The sequence below is a fragment of the Pongo abelii genome, chromosome 5, assembly GCF_028885655.2.
Source record: "Pongo abelii isolate AG06213 chromosome 5, NHGRI_mPonAbe1-v2.0_pri, whole genome shotgun sequence".
Lineage (NCBI taxonomy): Eukaryota > Metazoa > Chordata > Mammalia > Primates > Hominidae > Pongo > Pongo abelii.
In genome coordinates this window covers 48006611-48030992 of record NC_071990.2, presented here as the reverse complement: position 1 = coordinate 48030992, position 24382 = coordinate 48006611, and the positions used below count along the sequence as shown (strand labels likewise).

At 37.9% G+C, this 24382-nt stretch overlaps 1 pseudogene; it reads left to right on the top strand.

Annotated features, from left to right (window-relative positions):
- The first annotated feature begins 104 nt into the window (after positions 1–104).
- LOC112133807 (large ribosomal subunit protein uL15-like) lies at positions 105–23544 on the top strand (annotated as a pseudogene).
- The last annotated feature ends 838 nt before the right edge of the window (positions 23545–24382 follow it).

Here is a 24382-nt window from a genome sequence, read left to right as displayed (position 1 = left end):
TATGGGGTTAAAGCTAAATAAATTTTGTCTTATAAAACAATAATAAAAATGCCTAGTGGACTTAAAAATATATAGAGTCTCTCTATGTTGTCTCAGTTGCTGACATGCCATCCAGAATGAGAAAGACCCAGAAACTTTGAGGCCATATGAGCCACAGCCACAGCCTCATCAGCAAGCACCAGAAGCACTCAGGAGGCAGTAGAATGCTGGTGGCATGCATCACCACAGGATAAACTTTGATAAATATCACCCTGGCTACTTTGGGAAAGTTGGTATGAGGATTACCACTTAGAGAGGAACCAGAGCTCCTGCTCAACTGCCAATCATAATAAATTGTGGACTTTGGTCAGTGAGCAGACACAAGTGAATGCTGCTAAAAACAAGACTGGGGCTCTCCCACCATTGATGTGGTAGATTACTACAAAGTTCTGGAAAAGGGAAAGCTCCCAAAGCATCCTGTCATTCTGAAGGCCAAATTTTTCAGAAGAAGAGCTCAGGAGAGGATTAAAGGATGTTGGAGTGGGGCTGGTGGTGTGAAGCCACATGGAGGGAGGTTTGTTAAATGTTAACAACTGCTGCAAAAAAAATAAAAATAACAAAACGAAATATATAGAATATTAAGATATGACAAAAAGGGTAACCAGAAAAGGGCAAAAGGGAGGTAAATGAAGTTAAAGCATCCCAAGGTACTAACATCATTCAGGAAGTGGCAGAAATAATGACTTACGGAGAACTGTAATAAGTCAAGGATGAGTATTTTAATCTCATGGTGAAGTCAAAGATGAATATTTTAATCTCTAAGAAAATGATAAAAGAAGGTATATAACTAAGATCATTGAAGGCCTAAATTATATAATAAAATTGATTCCTTTTTTATTATAAAGTAGATGAGACAGATATAAAACAAATAGCAAAATAAGTATAAACCCAAATATTTCAATGATGACATTAAATGTAAAAGGTATCATATTATAATTAAATGAGAAACACTGTAAGACTGGGGAAAAAAAAATTATATGCTCCTTTCAAAAGCCCCCTCCACCACCACCTTAAATATAAGGACACATAGAGGTTGATGTAAAAAAGTATACGATCAGTGAGGTGTTGAAGCCGACTCACACTAGCTCATGAGCATCAATGATCACATTTTTGGAAATATTGTGAGCCAATTAACGTCATGCTAGAAGTTTGAAATCAGTCCTGGTAAGTGGCTACATCATGGAAGGTGGCAAACGCCACAAATCAGTGCTTCTCATTCCTAGAGAGCTGATTGTTAAAAATGTACAACATACCTTGGTATATAATGGAAACCAAACCAAAAGAAAACCGATATAGTTATTTTAATATGAGTCAAAGTAGACATAAGACTACTACTAGATATTAAGGGGGACATTTTGGAATGCTAAAAAGGCAGTACACTGGCCAGGCATGGTGGCTCATGCCTGTAATCCCAGCACTTTAGGAGGCCGAGGTGGGGGGGATCCCTTGAGGCCAGGAGTTCGAGACCAGCCTGGCCAACATGGCTAAACCCTGTCTCTACTAAAAATACAAAAATTAGCTGGGCAATCACTTGAACCCGGGAGGTGGAGGTTGCAGTGAGCAGAGATCACGCCACTGAACTCCAGCTTGGGCGACAGAGCGAGACTTTGCCTCAAAAAAACAAAACAAAACAAAACAAAAAAAGGCAATACACCAGGAAGATAAAACTATTCTTGAAATGTCCATGCCCACTAACATAGCTTCAAATATATAAAGTTGATAGGATTAAAAAGAGAAATAGTTTCCCAATCATAGTAGGAGATCTTAACATATTTTTCTATTTTTAATAAAACAAAGGAAAAAATTAGTGAGGGTATACAACTGTGTCGTTCGATATGAAAGCCACTAGGCAAATGAGACGGACTATTAAGCATTTAAAATGTGGCTAATGCAATGGAGAATAGAATTTTTTATTTCCTATATAATTTTAATTAGTTTAAATTTTTTAAACTGATGCACTGTAAATTTTTTTACTGTTAACCACAATTTTATTCTTTTGGTAGGGCTTCATTTCACTTTCATTATTGAGAACTAAGCTCTAATTCTTTTTTTTTTTTTTTTAAATCTTGCTCAGAGTCCTATCTAAGGGGTCTGGGGAGTCATGCCCTACAAACCATAAATTCTCATCAGATGAGGTTATTTAATCCCTATATCACGACTTACTTTCCAATCTGACTCCGGCATAACAAGGAAGATGCAGAAATCAGTAGAGATGTGAAAATTGGTACTATAACCAATACAATACCTTTTTTTTTTTTTTTTTTTTTTGAGACAGAGTCTCGCTCTGTGGACCAGGCTGGAGTGCAGTGGTACGATCTCAGCTCACTGCAACCTCCGCCTCCTACGTTCAAGCAATTCTCTGTCTCAGCCTCCCGAGTAGCTGGGATTACAGATGTGTGCCACCACGCCCGGGTACTTTTTGTGTTTTTAGTACAGACAGGGTTTCACCACCTTGGCCAAGCTGGTGTTGAGCTGCTGACCTCGTGATCCACCTGCCTTGGCATCCCAAAGCTAATAGAACGACTTTTTAAGAAGACTGAAAAAAAGGATGCTGCAAATTCTACAATGAATGGCAATTTTACTTTTCTATGACAAAGCAAAGCAAAAAAAGCTGTTTGTTTATTGTGTAAAAATATTTTTAAGGATTGAAGTGAGGAATATTTATACATCTTTATCTCCATGTAAGAAGTTCACCCTCAGTAGTCAAAGAAAGGTTGGCAACACTGTTCTCCTGAAATCAGGATTGAATGTCCAATTTTAAAAAGTTAAACGATATATAACATGATCCAGCCTTATAACTTAGTCCTTAAAACAGCTTGAATTTTGCAGAAAATAGAAAACCATTTTTAGATAGAGATATGAGAAAGTAAATTCTAATTTTAGAAATGAAAATTTTGCTAGAAAGTTCTGAGGAAGGTAAAAAAAGATATTTTACATTCGATAATCTTGTAAATATCTTTGATTGAGCCACTAAACCATTGATCATAGATTATGAAATTTTTCTAAAAATCAAAGATTAATTGACTGAAAATTTGAAAAATTGCAAGTAATTTTCTTTAGCTTTACTTGAGTCATACCACTTAACAGACCCTGCCCAATTAATATTTGGACTATACAGTGTCTTGGATGTTCCAATTTACCAAAAAAAAAAAAAAAAAAGGTGTACATTTGCAACCTAAAAATTTGCAATGGATATTCTTCAATCTTTTACATCTGTCAAAGAAGAATTTCAACTAGACGCGAAAAAAATGGTTTCTATCACAACAGATGGTGGTTCGGTTATTTTAAATCAAAACTCTAGGTTTACTAGAATCTGAAACCACAGACTCAAGTTTTCCTCTTACTTCATTCCAATATGTGATACTTATTGAAAATATTTGTGCTCATCTTTCTGTAACAGTCTCTATGAATAGTGTCATACATACTGTAAAATTCTTCAGTATGTAAATATAAATGTTATGAATCATCAATTTGTAAAAGACAATGAATGTAATTGTCTTGTGTTCTTTGCCAATTGTTGTTGGTTGAGTTGTGGAAAAGTTTTACAAATATTTATTGCAATGTTAAGTCCAATTCTAGAAATTTTTGAAACCAAAGGAATGCCTATCAAATATTCAATAATCAAAGGGAAAAAAAACAGTAGTTTGATTTGTGTTTACTGACTGGTATCACACTGCATATGAAGGAGCTAAATTTTCAAGTTCCAAGGAAAGAAAAAGCTATTGTAACCTACCTAGACAAGTGTGTGAATTTATACTGACAATGAATTTTTTTATACTGCAAATCAATAATGATGATTTTTATACATTTTCATAACACGAATCAATATATAGAAGATTTTAGTTGTAATTGAAAATATGTAAATTGGTAACAAACACTACAGGAAATTTAGGTAAGGCTTTCTTGATACTGATAAATTTTAAATTGCTTTCACTTTTTATAATACCACTTTGAAATTGATATTAATTTGTATATGGTAGTTTGTGTAGCCACTATTATGAGTTATTTTTGTACTTATTTTTATTTTACAAAAACCCTTTGGAACAAGAATACCCTGTCTTGTCCTTCAGTTTTGTTTTTAATTATTTAAAGCATAAGTTCTTTGACCAGACTTTATTTCTACTTTGTGAAATGGTAACTCATATATTTTACAGGATTCTATTATAATACATTCTATTTTATGATACGATGTAAAAAAATTTAGTAAATTTACTTAACTTGTATAGATGACTTTTTTTCTTTTTTGAGACAGAGTCTCACTCTGTCCTCCAGGCTGGAGTGCAGTGGCGCAATCTCCGCTCACTGCAACCTCTGCCTCCCAGGTTCAACTGATTCTCCTGCCTCAGCCTCCCGAGTAGCTGAGACTACAGGCACCCGCCACCATGCCTGACTAATTTTTTGTATTTTTAGTAGAGACGGGGTTTCACTGTGCTAGCCAAAATGGTCTGGATCTCCTAACCTCGTGATCCACCTGCCTCAGCCTCCCAAAGCGCTGGGATTACATGCCTGAGCCACCACTCCCAGCCAGCTTTTGAAAATTATATGCTTTCCCTTCAAAGTCAAATCAAGTTTTCTAAAACGGATAAACATATTTTCTCAATGTGGATGTGAATTTTTTTAAACGACATTTTTGCCACTTGATTCGGATACTAAAAACATTTAAGACTGGTTGGAACAACCTGGATATGTGAGTCCGTGAATCTACTTTTTCAACAGTAAATTTTATGAGATCTAAACACAGGTCAAAAGTTAGTACCTGCCATTGCACTCCAGCCTGGGCACAAAAGCAAAATTCCATCTCAAAAAAATATATTAGTACCTGCATTGAGATGTGCTGTGTATATAAATTATGTATCAGATATTGAAGGCTAAATATGAAAAAATTTCATTAATGATTTTATACGAATCACACTTTGAAATGAAAATGTTTTGGATGTATTGTGTTAAATAAATATATGACAAATTAATTTTACCTATTTTTTACTTTATAATGTGAGCTACTAGAAAATTTTAAAATAAGAATTACATATGTAGTTAGCATTATATTTCTATTGGATTGTACTGATATAGAAGATTTCAACAGCAAGAATGATCGACGTGACTTAATTGACATTTATAAAACACGGTACTCTACAACTACATGATATACATATTTTCAAGTGCACATGGAACGTTTATCACAATTTATCATATGCTGGTCCCTAAAGCTGGTTTTAATAATTTTCAAAGAACCGAAATTACTCAAAGTGTAATTGCCAATGTCAATATAACACTCAAGCAAACAAAAATATGTCAGCTGGATTTATCTTATACAGTGGTTGAAATGTCAAGTGTGACGAATATAAAGCTACATATAAGAAATAAATATTGCATAAAATCGTAGCACTCAATAATATAGAGACCTACACGTGTTAACAATATATATTTTAAAAATAAATAGGCCGGGCGCTGTGGCTCACGCCTGTAATCTCAGCACTTTGGGAGGCCAAGCGGGTCGGATCACCTGAGGTCGGGATTTGGAGACCAGCCTGACCAACATGGAGAAACCCTATCTCTACTAAAAATACAAAATTAGCCAGGTGTGGTGGTGCATGCCTATATTCCCAGCTACTCAGGAGGCTGAGGCAAGAGAATTGCTTGAACCCGGGAGGCAGAGGTTGTGGTGAGCTGAGATAGCGCCATTGCAGTCCAGCCTAGACAACAAGAGTGAAACTCCGTCTCTAAATAAATAAATAAATATTATGTGAAAGGACCTTAGGTTATTTTAGATATTATTGTCAATAAAATGGTTAAAGACTATTTTTAAACATGATTTTTATTAGTTTAGAAAAATGAGGTCTTACTCTAGTAGTATTTCTGAATAACAAAAAAATAGACACTATAGCTTGATGAGTAACAATGTAATTTGAACTTTCCAATGAGACCATTTTTAAGAATCAACTTAATTTTTTATTCACAATGGTGGGAATTCTGTATTGCGGTATTTACCCACAAAACCCAGAACTTTCTACCACAGGAATATAATAATGGGATTTACTTTGTAAGAACACCATTATCGAATTAACAATTATGATTCATAAATAGATAAAATATATTTTTTCTTAATTTCCAGGACAATTAATGGATATTCAAAAGGGATTTCTTTTCTTTTACTTTTTCTTTTTTTAAAATAAAATAGAAGCTACTTTTAGGAGGAAAAAAAAATGAACCATTCAGGTTATTTGGGTTCAATACATGTAGAAATAAGATAGAAAACAAGCCATTATAGAAACTGGCACTTTGCTTTATATTTGCACGTTCAGTACTTGTTTCGCAAAGACTAAGAATGTGTGAATATTGTCCACCAGTTGGCTGATTTAGAAGAACTGTGCTCTAAAAGTCCCTAGTAGCCTAAACTTTTAATTGGACACTAAAAAAAAAAATCACTTGCAGTAATCAAAAAGTTCAATATTAGAAGTAAAAAGGATAATAAGCAGGAAGACCTCAAAAAGCTATATTTATTTAAGGAGTAAAGACTAAATTGGCTTGCCAGGGAGGGTAAAGTGAATTACCTGTAAACTCTTCCACACAGCACTACACTCCCATTAAACATGTTGGAAGAGAGTCTTTGTAGCAAGAACCACAGAACACTTCTTTTCTTCTCTCCAAAGTGGGTTTGCTCCCCAAAACTACAGGATGGTGAAGAACGTAGATTCCTCAGTTTTCTAAATTTCCCTCTGTCTGACTTTACTGTTTTACCAGTATTTGTTCTAGTCTTAATTTTTTTTTATTGTCTTCTTCCTTTAAGCTGTCTCAAATCCTTTGTGGAATAGCACAGTCATTCATGAAGGAAAGCAATTAAAAATAGGTTTAAAAATATTACATTTTTTACCTTCTTCATTGTCAAGATCCCATAATATAACCTGTTAGCTATGTTTCTCAATCAATCATTCTTAATTTCATTTCTTCTTACCTAGGTTGCTGGGATGGCTTGTATCTTCATAGGTAATGACAAAAATGTCCTGCAAGTTAATGAACATGGTTATTCTCAACCCAATGGCTAGTGCCTCCTCTCAGATTCATTGACTTTTTTTTTTTTTTTAATTCACTAAAGTAGGAGGCCTACTTGAAAGCTATGGAGAGCATTGTCCAGCCACTGGCCTCCTGTACTGGGAGAGTGTAAGCACAGTGGCCTGTGGGCCAGCATATCTCTTATTTATCACGGCCACTGAGGTCTGGAGTTAGGCACAGAGGTGAGCGTCAGGCCAGAGCTCAATGAATAACCAGTCATCACAGGTAGACTGATGGAACTGGGAATCATATGCTGAAGAGTTAACAGAGCGTGGAATAATGAGGTTAATATAAATAGTATGAATTAGTTTTAGCAAGCATTGCCCAATTCACAGATCTACAGAATCAAATATAAAACCTAATCATTTCACCTCATTCAAAGCACTAGTGATGTTTATTCATGTATTTTCTCTGAAACATACTTACTTAAAGTCACGGCTGAGTATTAATTTTTGTCTTTGATGCTCTGAGGTGATAGGAGTAGGTTGACTGACCTTATTAAAATCTCTGTGAGGTTTTCTAAAAGGATGCTCCATCGAGTGCATACAGACATGGACTCACACTTTCGCAGAGATAGCTAATGGCATGATACCCAAAGGATTATAAATCATTCTGCTATAAAGACACATGCACACATATGTTTATTGTGGCACTATTCACAATAGCAAAGACTTGGAACCAAGCCAAATGTCCATCAATGATACACTGGATTAAGAAAATGTGGCACATATATACCATGGAATACTATGCAGTCATAAAAAAGGATGAGTTCATGTCCTTTGTAGGGACATGGATGAAGCTAGAAACCATCATTCTGAGGAAACTATTGGAAGGACAGAAAACCAAACACCACATGTTCTCACTCATAGGTGGGAAATGAACGAGAACACTTGGATACAGGGTAGGGAACACCACACACCGGCGCCTGTCGTGGGGTGGGGGGAGAGGGGAGGGATAGCATTAAGAGATACACCTAATGTAAATGACAAGTTAACAGGTGCAGCACACCAACATGCCACATGTATACATATGTAACAAACCTGCATGTTGTGCACATGTACCCTGGAACTTAAAGTACAATTAAAAAAAAAAAAAGAAAAGAGATTACAAAACACTGCTGTTCCTGACACATGAAGCCCATTAAAATCTGATTTCAAAAATCTAATACAGATTTCTTCTAGAAGTTTAAATGTAAACAAATCTTGAAAGCTATACGATTTATAAAGATAAATGTGCTGAAATATATATATATATATATATATATATTTTTTTTTGAGTCTAGCTGCCACTTATGGTGTCACTGAGGCCTTGCAGGGAAGCAGCATGCCTGGACTCCCTCTCACAACATTACTGACATGAATACAGGCTACTTCTATAACAATAATGACATTTTAGAATTAGCAGATGACTTTTTAAAGTCAGAGACTTGTTATACCTTGTAGGTATTGATAGCATTAGCTTTTAAATGGAAAATAATATAACCAAAAACAAATAAATAACAAAAAAGATAATGAACTTGGAAGTCAGACAGACCTGTCACCTTTCAGCCACTTGACTTTAGAGAAGTTTCATGACCTCACTGGGCCTCGGTTTCCTCAGCACCTGGTCAATAAACATATTTCCATCTGCATTATTTCTTCAACCATAAAAAAAATCCTGATGAAACTTTTCTGAACTAGCAAGTCATGAAGATAGGATACAAAGTCAAATTATGTTTTTTCTATTGTAGTCAGCTGGAAAATGGCTTCCCAAATATGTCCATTTCCTAATTCCCAGATCCTGTAAATGTATTACCTCACATGGCAAAAGAGACTTTGTAGATGTCATTACATTAAGGATATTGAGATGGGAAGTGTATCCTGAATTATCCAGGTAAAACCAATGTAATCACAAGGCTCTTTAAAAGATAGAGACAGGCAGGTTAGAAAGACAAGAAGATGTGCTGATGGAAGGAGAGATTAAAGAGCAAGAAAGAGATTTGAAGATGCTATACTGCTGACTTTGCAGATGAAGGAAGGGACCACCAGCAAAGGAATGCAAGTAGTTTCCACATACTGGAAAAAAACAAGGAAACAATTCTCCCCTAAAGAATCCAGAAGGAATGCAGCCCTGCTAGCATCTTGATTTTAGGACTTCTGACATCCAAAGTGTAAGATAATACATTTGTCTTGATTGAAGCTACTAAGTCTGTGGTAACTTTTTACAGCAACAATACATCTTTCAACACTAATTCCACTCAAATTCTGTAGTGGATGATGTGGCATTCTGCCCAGCTAGTGGTGAGTTTCTTGGAAAAAATTGCAACATTTGTCAATAGACTGAAAATGTGTTCATCATTTGACCCAGTCATACCACTTCTAGGACTCAACTACAAATAAACAATGATAAACCTGCACAATGCTCATCCTGGTACTATTTATAATAACAAAAAATGAAAATAGCATAACTATCCACTGATAAGGGTGTGGCTGCATAAATTATGCAGCATGTAAATTACGTATGAAACATTATCAATTTATACATGCAGTACATCCTCAATTGCATTTTTTAATGCCTGGATAAGAATAAAATGACAATTAATAGAAAATATAACAAAATATATGATGAGGTTATCCTCTAGATGGTGAGTAATTTTATTTTTCTAACCAATATCTTTGTGTATTTCCCAAATTTTCTATAAACATATATATGATTCTACACACGATTCAATTATTAAAAAGAAGTGTTACACTATGTTGGTAAATCATGCCACAATTCAGTATGAAAACGGATTATTAATAAGAAAGAGACTCCTGACATAATAGAAAACCACCAATCTAAAAAAAAAAAAGAGAAAAATAATCTGCACATTTAAAAATTTCAACATATTTTTTAAGTATGGCAATATCTAATTAATCAAGCAAAATTATGTTTCACATATGTAACTTTTCTGGATAATTGAAGCCACTTATTCCCTTTACATTCTCACCATTTCAGTGATCTTAATACTACGAAGGTGGAAAATTTTGAATCATCTGATATATATTGCTTTCTTTTTTTTTTCTTTTTTTGAGACAGACTCTCGCTCTGTCGCCCAGGCTGCAGTGCAGTGGCGCTATCTCAGCTCACTGCAACCTCCACCTCCCGGGTTCATGCCATTCTCTTGCCTCAGCTTCCTGAGTAGCTGGGATTACAGGCGCCGCTACCATGTCCGGCTAAGTTTTTGCATTTTTAGTAGAGACGGGGTTTCGCCATGTTGGGTAGACTGATCGCGAACACTTGAGCACAGGTGATCCATCCGCCTCAGCCTCCCAAAGCGCTGGGATTACAGGCGTGAGCCACCGCGCCCGGATCTCACGTGTTATATATTTCTACCCATCATTAGATCAGGAGTCAACATACATGATTTGTAGGATTGTTCGATACCAGGTGCACCGCTTAAGATGTGTGTATTTCCAATTCCTTACCTATAAACTGAAAATAAAAATTCATACTCTGGCTACCACACAAAGTGTTTGGGGGGGTCAAATTAGATAATATGTATTTAAAAACCTTCAAAACTAGAAAGTACTACACAAAAATAAGAAATATAAATTATTTTTGTATTCTAGGAAATTCAGAGCTATTATTGTAAACATCAATATTTGTGGGATGCTGCATTAAATGATGTCGCGTGAGTTGTCTAAATATTCAGTGCTAATTGTTCTTCATTTCATAGGCCAATGTCCCATGTTTTTGTGAATTAAGTCTTCTTTTTAGAGTCTATGCCATGATTATTTCTTAAAAGGCATAAGAATGAATGAGGGAGAGAATCTGAAGATACAGGACTAAAATGTATATGTATACGTGTGTGTCTATGTATGTTTATATACATACAGGCAAACACACTTATATGCACCCTCTTTTTTGTTTATCCATGTTTCATTTGTATTTGAAAAACAGCAATTCTCTTTCCTTTTAAAAAAATTACTACTCTATTTTTCATATAGTTAAGACTTTGGCCATAAATCTACCCTATATCCTCATGTCAGGAAAAATGCTCTAACTTCTAGTCCTGTGAGACTTCTTCTTTTCCTGCCATGCAGATTCAATCCTCTAGCCCTTCTGTTTCTTCTATACACATGGAAGATACAGGTCTCAATTCTGAGAAGAGAAGCTATGAGAAAAATGAAACAACCACTGACTCCTCAGGGTTATTTTATTTGCACTTTCTGAGTCATTTTGATTCACACAGGTAAGATTCAGGGTTTAAATTAGACAATTTCTGGCTGGGAAAGTTATACTGTTCCTAAAATGGAACGTGGAGAAAGGAGGTGTGACAATAGTGTAAAATGACTCATCGTCAGCCACAATTAGACTTTCTCCATTGCCTGCCAAGTGCTCAACGGTCCTGGGCTCAGAGCTGCACAGTCTCTGTTAAAGGCCGCCTTGGCTTCTGGTAATCTTCCTCAGTTACTGAAAATTATTGATCCTGTTTCCACACATCTCAATGTTAATCGGTTTCTCCTGAAGTGTCCCCATGGACACCAGAGACCAGCCTGACCTGTTAAATAAGCAGAGTTGATTCCTATTAATATTTTCTCTCTTTTAAGTTGAAGAGTTAGACACCACCAACTGAGGCAACTTTTAATTTGTTCTTAAAATAGGACAATCATTTCTGGATGACCCACCCACATGAGCCCCTATCACTGATAGTGATTCAGCAGTATAACTGGTACCAAGAGAGAAGGCAGGACAGGGCGAGTCCTAGATGGAAAGAAAAAGATCGCATAAGAGGTAAAATCATATGGTCATATGGGCTTTAGAATCAATGAATTCAAATCCTTGATCTATCACTTCTCAGCTATTTCCAATTATCAATGAAATGAAATATAAAATATAGATACTCAATTCTCAATACAGTCCTCTCAAGAATGCAAAGAAAATTTCCATCATGGGATGCTGGCATTTCTGATTGCAGCATATATGTAATCTGGATTTAAAAAGTAATAAATTAAAAAATCCAAGGTACCTACAAGAAAACAATACAAGGAAACAAATCAATCTCTGTGTTTGCAGTTTTGGTTTTGGCTTTTGATTTGCTAATGCTTTATGAAAATCAAATTCTAGAGCAACAGAAGATAGGTTTCAACAGCTTCCGCCATAGCCTGTGTTCCTTGGGATAGCATTGGCTTTATATCTAATACTTTCCACTGTTTTTTAACTGAGTCTGCTTGAAGGACACACACTGTGTCTCACTGCCTTGTTGCATGTCCTGTGGCACCCTGAACAGTGTTAGGCACATAGTAGATATGCAATGAGTATCAATTTACTGAAAGAACCCACGATTCTATTGTCCTCAGTGCCTCTGAATGCTTCCTATGACGGTAATGCAAATGTTTGTCTTTTTCTGCAGATGCCATCAGTTAGGTTTGCCCTTTCTAAGGGAACTCAACTGTTTCCTGGAGGGTTGCTATTTGAATTTCATACTTTTCTATTGTAGAAACAAGATGATGCCCTCAACCCCCATCATTCTGAATAAAGACAGGTGCAACCAACCTGCTTCTCCAGAGATCTCCCAAGACATCAATAATGGGGTCAAGGGAAACAGACACCCTTGGGGTAAGCCCCACTGCCCCGCAGAAGAAGAGAGAACTAGTATACTTGGTGTAAGAACACACCTCCCGTTGACCTACAACCCTACCTACCCCCAGCATCAGTGTAAAGAGGGGACTCTAGAAACTCACCCTCTCTGGCCCCCTCTAGTCAGAGCCTCACCTCACCCTCTCCTTTGGATCCACATTATTCACTTTATTCCTGTTTATGAAAACCACCTCAAAAGCCCCAAAGTGCAAGGCCACCCCTCATCTCCCACATTGTGAAGTTCTGCTCATCCCCATTCTGTCCATCTCTTCCACCTTTCCCCCAGTTCTGAAATCCTTCCATTGTGCTATTTGGATTCCTAGCAAATCACAGAGGACAAATCCCCCTTATTGTCATCTCTTCTCTGAATGTTCTCTCACTTTCTTGTTCTTCAAACTGAAATCAGATCCTCAGGAGTCTTTCCACCCCACTGACACCCATGATTCATTGATTCTTAAATCTCGTTGCTGTCCACTGCTCCTGCCCTTCTTGGTGGTTTCACTCCCCTCCTTATGCAGCTGAAACTCCATAGTTAATCCTTTGCATGCACCCTTTTGCCCTTAACCCTCTCTCATTTGCTCCCACTGCCTTGGCAAACCACAAACTTGGCTAAATCCAACATTACATTCCCTGCAGCCCACTCTAGCAGTGGCTGATTTTCCCCCAGACCTGGAAAGAACTAAGTGTCCTCCTTGCCTGCCCACAACCTCCATTGCTGCTTTTGGGCTGTTCTTTTTCCTTCAATTCTGAATTTCACTGTAACTGTCATCTGCTGCCCCCAAGTTCTGCCTCTGCCTCCTTGTTTTCCATGGGAACTCTTGGTTCACTGTCACTTCATACTATTTTGGTGTTAATCCTTAGTCATTTCAATATACATGTAACTGAGACTTTTAAAGCCTGGACTACCCCCATGGTCATACTCTAAGACCTCATCATTACCATCGTTTATACAGCTGCGCACCCTTCACAGCTTCAGGTGTGCACATCCCACTCTCTGCCAGCTGCCTCCTAACTGCAGCTCATTCCCTCTAATGCCTTATGCCAATTGTCTTTCCACCACACTGACAACCAACATTCATCAATCCTTAAATCCCTTTACTGTTCACTGTTCCTTAGTTCCTTGATGGTTTCACTCCCCTCTTTACACAACTGAAAATCCATAGTCAACCTTTGCATGCACCCTTTATGCCTTTATCCTCTCTCATTTGCTCCCAATTCCTTGGCAAACTATAAACTTGGTTAAATCCAAATCAGCACCTTCTCTGCCTACAATCTCTTTAAATTTGTGACCACTAAATCAAGTGGCCTCTTTATGCTGCCCAGCAGTCATAAGATACCCTACTTTCCAAAGTGACTATTCCACACATTCTCTTCCCCTCTGAAGTTCCACACTTCCTCCCCCATTCTTATTCTCAGCCAATGATCTTTCTTCTATTTCTCTGAGAAAATAGAAGCAAATGGAAGAGAACTTCCACAGACTCCCACCATCACTGCTGCTCACCACCAATATCTATGTTCAATAACTCTGGCTTTCTACCTGTTACCAGAGCTGATCCTCTGCAAAGCCAGCCCTGACCCTTGGGTACTAGATCATAGCTATGGGAAATTTTACATTGCAACTCATTAATTTTTCCTAGCTGCAAGGAGCTTCTAAAAGAATTTGAAAAGGACATTTCATAACAGTTTGTCAGTACAGGAGATTTTACTATTATTAATATACACAACAGATCACAGTGAAGGAAAGACTTGACTTGGGTGGCCATGACAGCTGACAGTGGGCAGCCGTGAAGTAATGCAAAGAACACCAGTTAGGTGTTTCAATGCTAGTGAGTTTAAAGTGACCTTGGGAAATATTCCAGAGTTATAGCAAACTGAGTTTGAATCATAATTCTGCTACCAACTGGCTTTACTATTTGGACAAATTATGAAATAGCAAAGGCCTTTAGTTTCCTATACATAACAGCACTGCCTCATATGTTGTATTGAAGACTAAGTGCATAGAATCATATAAAATGTTCTTTTTTTTTTTTTTGAGATGGAGTCTCACTCTATCGCTGAGACTGGAGTGCAGTGGCGCTATCTCGGCTCACTGCAAGCTCCGCCTCCCAGGCTCACAGCATTCTTCTGCCTCAGCCTCCCGATTAGCTGGGACTATAGGCGCCTGCCACCACTCCCTGCTAATTTTTTTTTTTTTTTTTTTTTTTTAATTTTTAGTAGAGATGGGGTTTCACTGTGTTAGCCAGGATGGTCTTGATCTCCTGACCTCGTGATCGTCCCACCTTGGCCTCCCAAAGTGCTGGGATTACAGGCGTGAGCCACTGTACCCAGCCTAAAATGTTGTTAAAATATTTAATTTTCATGTTTAGTTTCTTCTTGATGTGTTCATTTTACATGGTTAAAAAGTAAAAACATTGTAATATCATTTCCATGCTGTGGAAAGAAGAAAAGTGACCAAACCTTGCCCCAGCCCCCAAGATGTCCATGTCTTACTCCCCAGAATCTGTGACTATGTTACCTTACCTGGAAAAGAAAGTTTGTAGATGTGATTAAGGATTTTGACATGCAGAAGTCATTTTTTATTATCTGGGTAGGCCCAGTGTCATCACAAGAACCCTTAAAAGTAGAGGCTGGCGCGGTGGCTCACTCCTGTAATCCTAGCACTTTGGGAGGCCGAGGCAGGTGGATCAAGAGGTCAGGGGTTTAAGACCAGCCTGGCCAATATGGTGAAACCTCGTCTCTACAACAAATATAAAAATTAGCCAGGCATTGCAGTGCGTGCCTGTAGTCCCAGCTACCCGAGAGGCCAAGGCAGGAGAATTGCTTGAATCCAGGAGGTGGAGGTCGCAGTGAGCCGAGATCACACCACTGCACTCCAGCCTGGGCGACAGAGCAAGACTCTGTCTGGAAAAAAAAAAAAAGTAGAAAAGGTACTCAGAAGAGTGAGGTAGAGGAAGACTGACTACAGAAAAGGAGGTCAAAATGACTCAGTGTGAGAAGGACTCAGTGCATCCTTGCTGGCTTTGAAGATGGCAGAGCAGTGCCAAGACATGTGGGCTGCCTCTGGAAGCCGGACAAGGCAAGCAAGTGTATGCTGCCCTAGAAGCTCCAGAAAGGAACATAGCCCCGCTGACATAGCCCTGCTGACACTTGGATTTTAGCCCAGGGAGACCCATTTTAAACTTTTGACCTCCAGAACTGTAATATAATAAATGTGTGTTGCTTTAAGCTACTAAATTTGTGACAATTTTTTATAGTGCTATAGAAAACTAATAAGCATGTGTGTTCAGTACAACCTATGCCTCACCCCTACTTTGCCCTGCTCCTAATGGTAACCACATTTACCACTTTCTGCTTTATTCTTCCTGTGGATATATTTTTAATAAACAAGTACATATGTGTTTACTCTAACTTTTTTCTTTCTTATGCAAAATATTCTATGCTATATACAACAACTCTGCTCCTTGTTTGTTTTTTTTTTTTTTACTTAACAATGCACATTCTTGTTCTTTCTTTGCCCCACACAGTAGCGCCACCCATGACCCAAATTTTTGCAATCAAAATGTCTCCAGACCCTGCTAAACATCCCTCCCGTTGAAAGCCACGTTCGTAGATGGAATAAATACCTCAATCTAGGGAAACATCTTTACAGGCTGGGGGTACAGAAGAATTTCTTTAAACACAACTTCAAAAACACAAACATAAGGCAAAATGTGGATCAATTTTATGACATCACTTAGGCAATTGTATTGAGAATTAAATTGTAAGAGGGTAAGAGCTGAATCCAAAGGACCAACCAGGCAGTTCTTAAAACTAATTTGGGGAATCCAAGCCCACACAGCAGGCAAATGGTGGAACCAGAATTCAAACCTGTAGTGTCTTATTTCATGCACACACTCTACCTCTGCTTAATATCCTTCTAGAGCGTCAACATAAGGAATATTGCAGGCAGGTAAAAGGCCTAAAAGAATTAAGTTGGCTCAAGTATTATCAAGTTTCCTTAAAAATAGGTTATGTGATGAAGTTCAGGTTTTATATTCAGAGGCTTCATAAAGTTATACACGTTCTGAAAAAATATGATGGGAAGATCTGGGGATAATGTGAACACATCTTTATACCAGGAGGAAGTGACTCATGGCTGATGGGAGAATTGAACGTTTTCAATGAATAGCAGAAAATCAGGTTAGAAGATGGAAGGGTAAAGCTATGCTTTAGTAGTTGTGTCATATAAAAATTGCAAAAGAGAGGCAGCTCTTGAGACCATCTGAAGAAGGCTCACAGATGTTGACCCTGTTCAAATGCCACAGGCTTCAACCTGCCTGTTCAGTGGACAGGGACGTTCGTGGCACCTCAGCCAGAGGCCTATATGGTCATTAGAAGAGGGGATTCACCATCCTTCATTCTGTCCTGTGCATGCTCCACTACCTTACATTTTATTTTATTATGGTAATAAACACATATTATAAAATTTATTATCTTAACCATGTTTAAGTGTATAGTTCGGCAGTGTTAAGCATATTTATGTTATTTTGAAAGAGATCGCCACAACTTTTTCATCTTTTAGTGCTGGAACTATATATCCATTCAACAGTTCCCTTTTCCCCCCTTCTCTGGTAACCACCATTCTATGAATCTAACTACTTTCTAGACCTCATGTAAGTGATATTATGTAGTATTTGTGTTTTGTGATTGGCTCAATTTACTTAGGATAATTTTCTCAAGTTTCATCTATGTTGCAGCATGTGACATGTTTTCCTCGCTTTTAGGATTGAATAATATTCCATATTTATATATGCATTGTATATATATAAAAAATATTCCACACGTGTGTGCTGCTTCTTACCAGTTGTAAACAGCATTGGTATGAGACCCCACTTTCAATTTTTTCAGATATATACCCAGAAGTTGGATGGCTGGATTGTATAGTAGTTCTATGTCCTATTTTTAATTTACTGAAAAATTCCCATACTGTTTTCCACAGCAATTACACCATTTTACAATCCCACCAACAATGCACAAGGGTTCCAACTTCTCTGTATTCTCGCCAACACTTGTTATTTTATGTTTTGTTTTATAGTGGTGTAAAATCAAGGAAAAATGACTGAGGCAAGTATAGATCAATTTCGAGGTTTATTTTGCCAAGGTTGAGGATGCACAAGGGAAAAAGAGACACTAGCCACAGTTGGATCTGCAGCCCATACTTTTGCCAAAGAAGGTTTGGAGACTTCCGTATTTAAAGGGGAAAGAGCAGGCAGTAGAGGAAAGAGGAAAGAAAAAGGAGGACAGTAGATAAAAGTGGTAATCGGTTGCATTCTTTTGAGGCTTTGATCACTGTTCACTGAATTCACATTTTACATGTGAAAGGAGGGGCTGGAGAAACAGTCATCTACACATTTGTGTGGTCTTCTCAGTGAATCTGCATTTCTACATAAGATAAAGTAAACACAGAGTAGAAGTAGCAGTCAAATATGCATTTGTCTCAGGCAAGCAGAATGATGACTTCCAATTTTGTCCTTGTCCCATACCTATGAATATAAGTTGTTGATTTACATCGTCAGGGTGAAATTCAACAGAATTTCTGTTTTAGAGTAAAAATCTTGGAGCCCACAAGGAATTTCATTGTAAGCAAATTGTGAGGGAGGTCCCCTGAGGAGGTAAGTGGCCTTGCAGCTTTGCAGCTATCTATTTGGAAACAAAACAAGAGGCAGTTTTGCACCATTCAGTTTCCAAACTTAATTCTTCCCTTTGGCATGGAGAGTTCAGGGGTCCCGAGATTTTATTTTCCTTCCACAGCAGCCATTGTAATGGATGCGAGGTATCTTGCACTTTTGAATGGCCATGGGTACACAAGCAGGTCCAGATTGTGTATAGGAGAGGATTAGGGGTGCTTTCTGGTTAAAATAATGCTACATTTGCATCATACTTTATATAGCAGCTGAGAAAATGTAATTGTCCTTAACTAATATGGAGAGAATGGAGATTTCATAGACTTTGTGAAGTAAGGTTTGGGTGGAGTGAAAGTTCTCCCAAGCCACCTATCACTGGCAAATGATGATTCCTAAGCAGGTCTTGTCGGCTTCGTGTTTTCTGTCATGTGTCCTTGCCATAAAATACTTTATTCCTGAATGTTTACAAATTGAGCTTCTTTCTTCATTGTATTATCTGGTGACCCAAATAAATCCTTCCACCTTTTATTTTTAATCATTTAACCAAAAACAATAAGCTTAGTGTCATGCTTGGAGCATTTTACTTCTGCTTTGGATAGATGTCATTTCAGCTGTCACTCACTCTAAGATTTCAACCACCAGGTGGCGCCTAAGTGTTTATTAAAATCAGTTGTGTCTGCCCTGTTAGCCAAGTTTTAATTTGCCTAATAAGTTATTTATGACTATATAGTCACAGCTACTGTATTAGTTTTTTATCATTGCTGTGACAAATCACCAAAAACTTATTGGCTTAAAATATCACAATGTATTATCTTACAGTTTTGCAGGTTAGAAATCAAAAGTGGGCCTCACTGGACTAAAACCAAGGTGTCAGCTGGGCTGCATTCCTTCTGGATGCTCCATGGAAGAATGCTTTTCCTTTCGTTTTCCAGTTTCTAATGGATACATGCATTCCTGGGCTCACAGCCCCTTCCTCCAATGTCAAAGCCAGCAGCAAAGCAACTTTATATCTCTCTTGCCTCCCTCTTGCACTTATAAGAACACTTGTAATTATATTGGGGCTACCTGGATAACCCAGGATAATCTTACCCATGTTAAAGTCAGCTAATTAGTGAATTCAATTTCATCTGCAACCTTCATTCTCCTTTGCCATGTAACCTAACATAATCTCAGGTTTCAGGGCATGTCTATCTTCAGGGGCCATTACTTTGTCTACTACTGCTACCATAAGTTCTGGAACTTTTAACTTGTCTTGATTTTTTAGTACTCTGTCCTGACATGCTGAAGTCAAACAGCATGAACATTTTTTTCTGGAGTATTCAAAGGATGGATGAATGGATGGATGGATGGATAGATGATTTGATATTCAGACAAATGTGAGGTATTAATGTGTTTCACACATACAAATCCCATTTAACTTCATGAGCTTCTCCTGCACCCCACTTGAGCTTATAGATATGAAGTGGACATTAATTCCAGCTACCATCATTACCAGGCTCAAACATCCAATACCTAGCTTTTTAATTTTGAAAATATTAGTCTGTGAACAAGACAAAAAGTTTTAAAATAATACTTGAAGATTTTTTTTTCCGGATTCAAAATGGGTTTTGGCATTCACAAAATATGTTAGGATTTTCCTGGCTATGGGGAGAGAAGACATGGAGAAGCAGGAAAATCATTTGCTACTGGCGAAGGTGTCTAAGACAGGTCCTGAGCTCTGGGGTTAGATCCCAGGTTGGCAGAGAGCATACGGAGAAAGCAGATGATAAGTTTGGGGGACCAAGAAAGGAGGAAACTTGTCCACACCCCTACCCGGGATTTTGGAATATAGCAGACGGACTCACAAACATTCAACACACTATAGTGGCAGACGGCTTAGAGGGAAAAAGGCTGTGGGAGCTGTTAGGGGCAGAGAAGGATAAGCAACTTGACTGTGTTTCCCCTGACTTCAGAGAGACATGAGATACCACCTGTATCCTCTCCGCACACCTGAGAAAAGGACATGGAAGTTAGGAGAAAGAGAAGAGGAGAAAGAAGTAAAACAAGCCGTTTGTCTAGATATACTCATAGAAATCTCAGCAGATGCTGGGACAGAGTGATGACTATCCCCAAAGACCAGACGGTACAGAGCCAGGGCAGATGCCCTCATAGAAACAGCAGCCCAAGATTTGAGACCTCCTTTATGCTGACACACAAAACTGTGGAAGCCCCTAGAACTTAAATGGAATCTCAGGAAGAAAACAGAGGGAGTGAGTAACAAGGACAAATCCTGAACTGATTGAAATTAAGCTAGAGAAAATGAGTTTATTCTGAATGGGCTCAATTTATACCTATATATATAATTTTGCTAAAGGTGAAGCAAGGTTTAAAATTAAGTTGAGATTTTTAAAAATTCTATTTCTTATACACATGAGTACATGGCTTGAGACCATATGTCTACTAAATACAGATAATGTCTACTAAATAGACAGATAAATAGAACTACTAAGCCATATACCTCAATTTTTTGCTCAAAACTATGCAATCATATTAGTGTACTACGTGAAAAATGATATACTTGAGAAAGCTTTATTCTTGTTAGAAAACCTAAATTTTGATTCTCAGTCACTAGCCCCAATTTTCTATCTATAACCTTTATCCTCTTCCTCACAGAAATAAGTGTTGATGTTTATGTGCATTTTTCCATATTTAATGGGCAATAAATACCAGTCATGAAGTCAAGAAGTTATTTGGGTGAGTATATGTCTAATACCATAAATCTAAAAATCTGAAGTATACAATGTATACTGTGTAAGAATCTTAATCTTAGGCCTCTTCACAATTGCTCCACTAATAAAATACAAGAAAAACTTAAAGGGTGAATATCAGGATTATCATTTGGGGTGGGGTATCCACATTTGGTACCCAGCCAAAGCCAAGCTCAAGTAAAGTATTTACTAAGATTAGTAATAGTATGGCTCTCTGAATTGGGAGCTGGGTACTTACTACTTTGAGCCTCTCCCACATAGGAATAACTGCTGGCCTTTTCAGCATAGGAATAAAGCAAGGGTTTCATTTATCCAAAGTTAATTATGACTTAATTTCTAGTTCCTACAGTGACACCATAAGCCTCACAGTAGTGTAGGGACACTAGAGAGGTTCTCAAGGCAGTATGGCGGTACTGGTTGCAAAATAGGACAATGAGGCTTGGAAAAGCTTTTTAACAAACTCAGTCTCTCTCTCTCTCTCATTTTTAAGGTGTTGTTTGTGCATAAAGAAATAAATACAAGGCAATACTAACAAGACATGACTTTTGTGAGCTACAGAGAAAAGAATGAAACCCTTACTCATAAATTAATCATAGAGGGAAGCTCTCCAAAAGCTACACAGATCTAACTCTTAGCAACTCTGTTGGCACCAACTCCTAACTCTGGCTGACAGCAGAGTGTAGAGTAGTTAAGGGTCATTGCTGAACAAGTCTCAGTTTTAATCTAGTAAAGAAAACAGAAACTTGAGAAATTAGTCAGAGAAAAGTATGTCCTATGACATCCTAATTATTCATTATTTATTCAGATAATTAAATGACGTAAGAATAGTAGGACAAGAAAAATAAAGATGTGAGTATTCAAAAATAGAGGGCTGTCTTTATTAATTTTACACTGATTGTATACATAGAAAAATCTACAGATAAGAGATTAGAAAATATAAGTAAATTTAGCAAGGCTGCTAGATGTAGGAGCAATACACAAAGAAGGGGATTTTTTTCTACATAACAGAAAAACAATTAAAAATGAATACTTTTAAAATAACAAAAATATCAAAAAACACCAAATACCTAAAAGTGAAAAATATACAAGACACAGAGAAAACTGCAAAACGTGGAGAAATTAAAGAAAACCCATTGACCAAAAGACTAAGATGGAAGGGTAAACTATGTTAATGAATTAAAGACAAAAATCTTGCAAAGATATTAACTTCCTACAAATTCAATTTAATTCCAATCAGAATTCAGCAGATTGTTTTTGTGTATATTGACAAACTGTACTTAGACTCATCATTGCATAAGGTTAGGCTTAGGACAGCAAAGTTTTAAACCTAACTCTGCCTCTTTAGGCTTAGGACAGCAAAGTTTTAAACTTAACTCTGCCTCTTTCTATGTGACCCAGACCAACCGACTTCACCTATCTGAGTCTCACTTTCCACTTCTATTAAAGTGGAGATAATAATGTCTCCTCACAGGATTCCTGTGCAGATAAAATTGGCAAGTTAAATAATGTTTTTCAGTTATCTACTCCTCATATTTCCTATATGTCCCTCTCCTTCTGTAGACTATAAGCTCTTTGAAGACAGGGACTGAGTTTTGTTCACAATTAAAAGTCTAGCGAAGATGCTCAATAAATGTTGCATCATTAAATGTATTTTAAAATATACAATAAGAAATAGATGGCATTTCAAGCAAATATCACACAAAAAGGAACTCCTGTAGGAGATAAGAAGGGTTTCCTTGTAAGTGGGCAAGTATGTGATTAAGGTATCTGGGAGCAGACTCCTACTCAAGTCAGGGAGGGATCTGGGAATCAGTCCTTGGGGAAAAAGAAAGACTGGAGCAAAGTGAAGGCCCAGATTTATATGGACTTAAAATCAGAAAGGAGGATCAATACATGGCACAGAGTCACTATTAGGGCTGGTACAATATGGAAAGTTGGTTCCAGGAGAATGGTGGAAGCCCTGTTACAACTGGGACACATGATCAAAAAATAAGCAAGGAGTTTCATTAGATATTGAATCACTCAGCTCATAATGAAAAAGACTTCTTATACTTCCTTCTGATTAAGGTCAAAATCAGTCCTAAAGCCTAAGGCAAGGTTGATCCTGAAGTTTAAGATGAAGTGACCTTCACTGGGGAAAAACATTTCTTCAGAGACTGGGGTCTAAGCAGAATCATTACATATTGGAGACCCTCATATACACATTGATTAAAACATAAAAAATTAAATGAAATAATTGGTTTGTTTAACACTATTGGGGGGACTTTTTACATGCAGGTCTTCTCCACTTAGCTCCCTTTGGTGACAGGGCTGGACAGCAGCAGCAGGGGATGGCAAGGCAGGGGATGGAAGAAAGAAGCAGCTCTTCCTTGAAGTCTTCTGAGACCTCAACAGAGGAAGCTTATGGGAATGGACAGGAAGCTGGACTGAGCCCACTTGCCTAGAGGACTGGTCCTATGTGGAGTGAGCAGCTGCCCACCTCCCAGAGCCCAGAGAGGCTGAGTAGCCAGGGCTTCACTGGGCCATGAGCACTGCCTAAGGGGTCTAGGATACTTCACAGGGTACAGCAGCCAGAACAGGAGTAGGTGGTGACAAGTGATCTCAGGGAGCTGACCAATGGAGTAAGGTCCAGCCAGAGCATGGGACAGCATCCAAGAATGAAGCTGCCCAAAGGAGGTGTGAGAGCTCTGGTCTTACAAAGTACAACTCAGATCAGGACACTAACCACAGCATGATAGCTGTTTAGTAAACCAGACCCTGCCAATACAAGAGATAAAGGAAACAACAACAGGCTGAAGACACCCAGAACCCCTGGCTCATCTTCATCTCACCTAAACCAGGTTGATGGTAGCAAATCCCAGGTCCTAATCACTGCTGTGCATGAAACTCTGAGCATGCTTTCCAAATTATAGGCATTGGCTCAAAAATGGGCGAAGCTGAGCTGGTAAGTAAAAGGCCTCATTATAACAGTGCAGAAGCTAGGAGGTAAGGGCTAAGGTGAAGATTCTAGGCAGAGAGCATGATTCCGAGGTGACTCAAGTAGACTGCAGTAGGAAACCTTAAGCAGGAAACCTTGAGTCTGCAGCTTAAGCCACTGCTTCAGTGTGAGATCCACTTATATTTGAAACACTTTTCTTTGAAAAACAGAGAACGAAGATTAGAGAGGAAATAAACCAAGAAAGACATGTGACCTTACCCCAGAAAGACAAAGGTGTTCTTGTGGATCCCAGGTGCATGGTCCAGCCCCGTTCACCAAGACTGACTTCCTCATAGGAATATTAT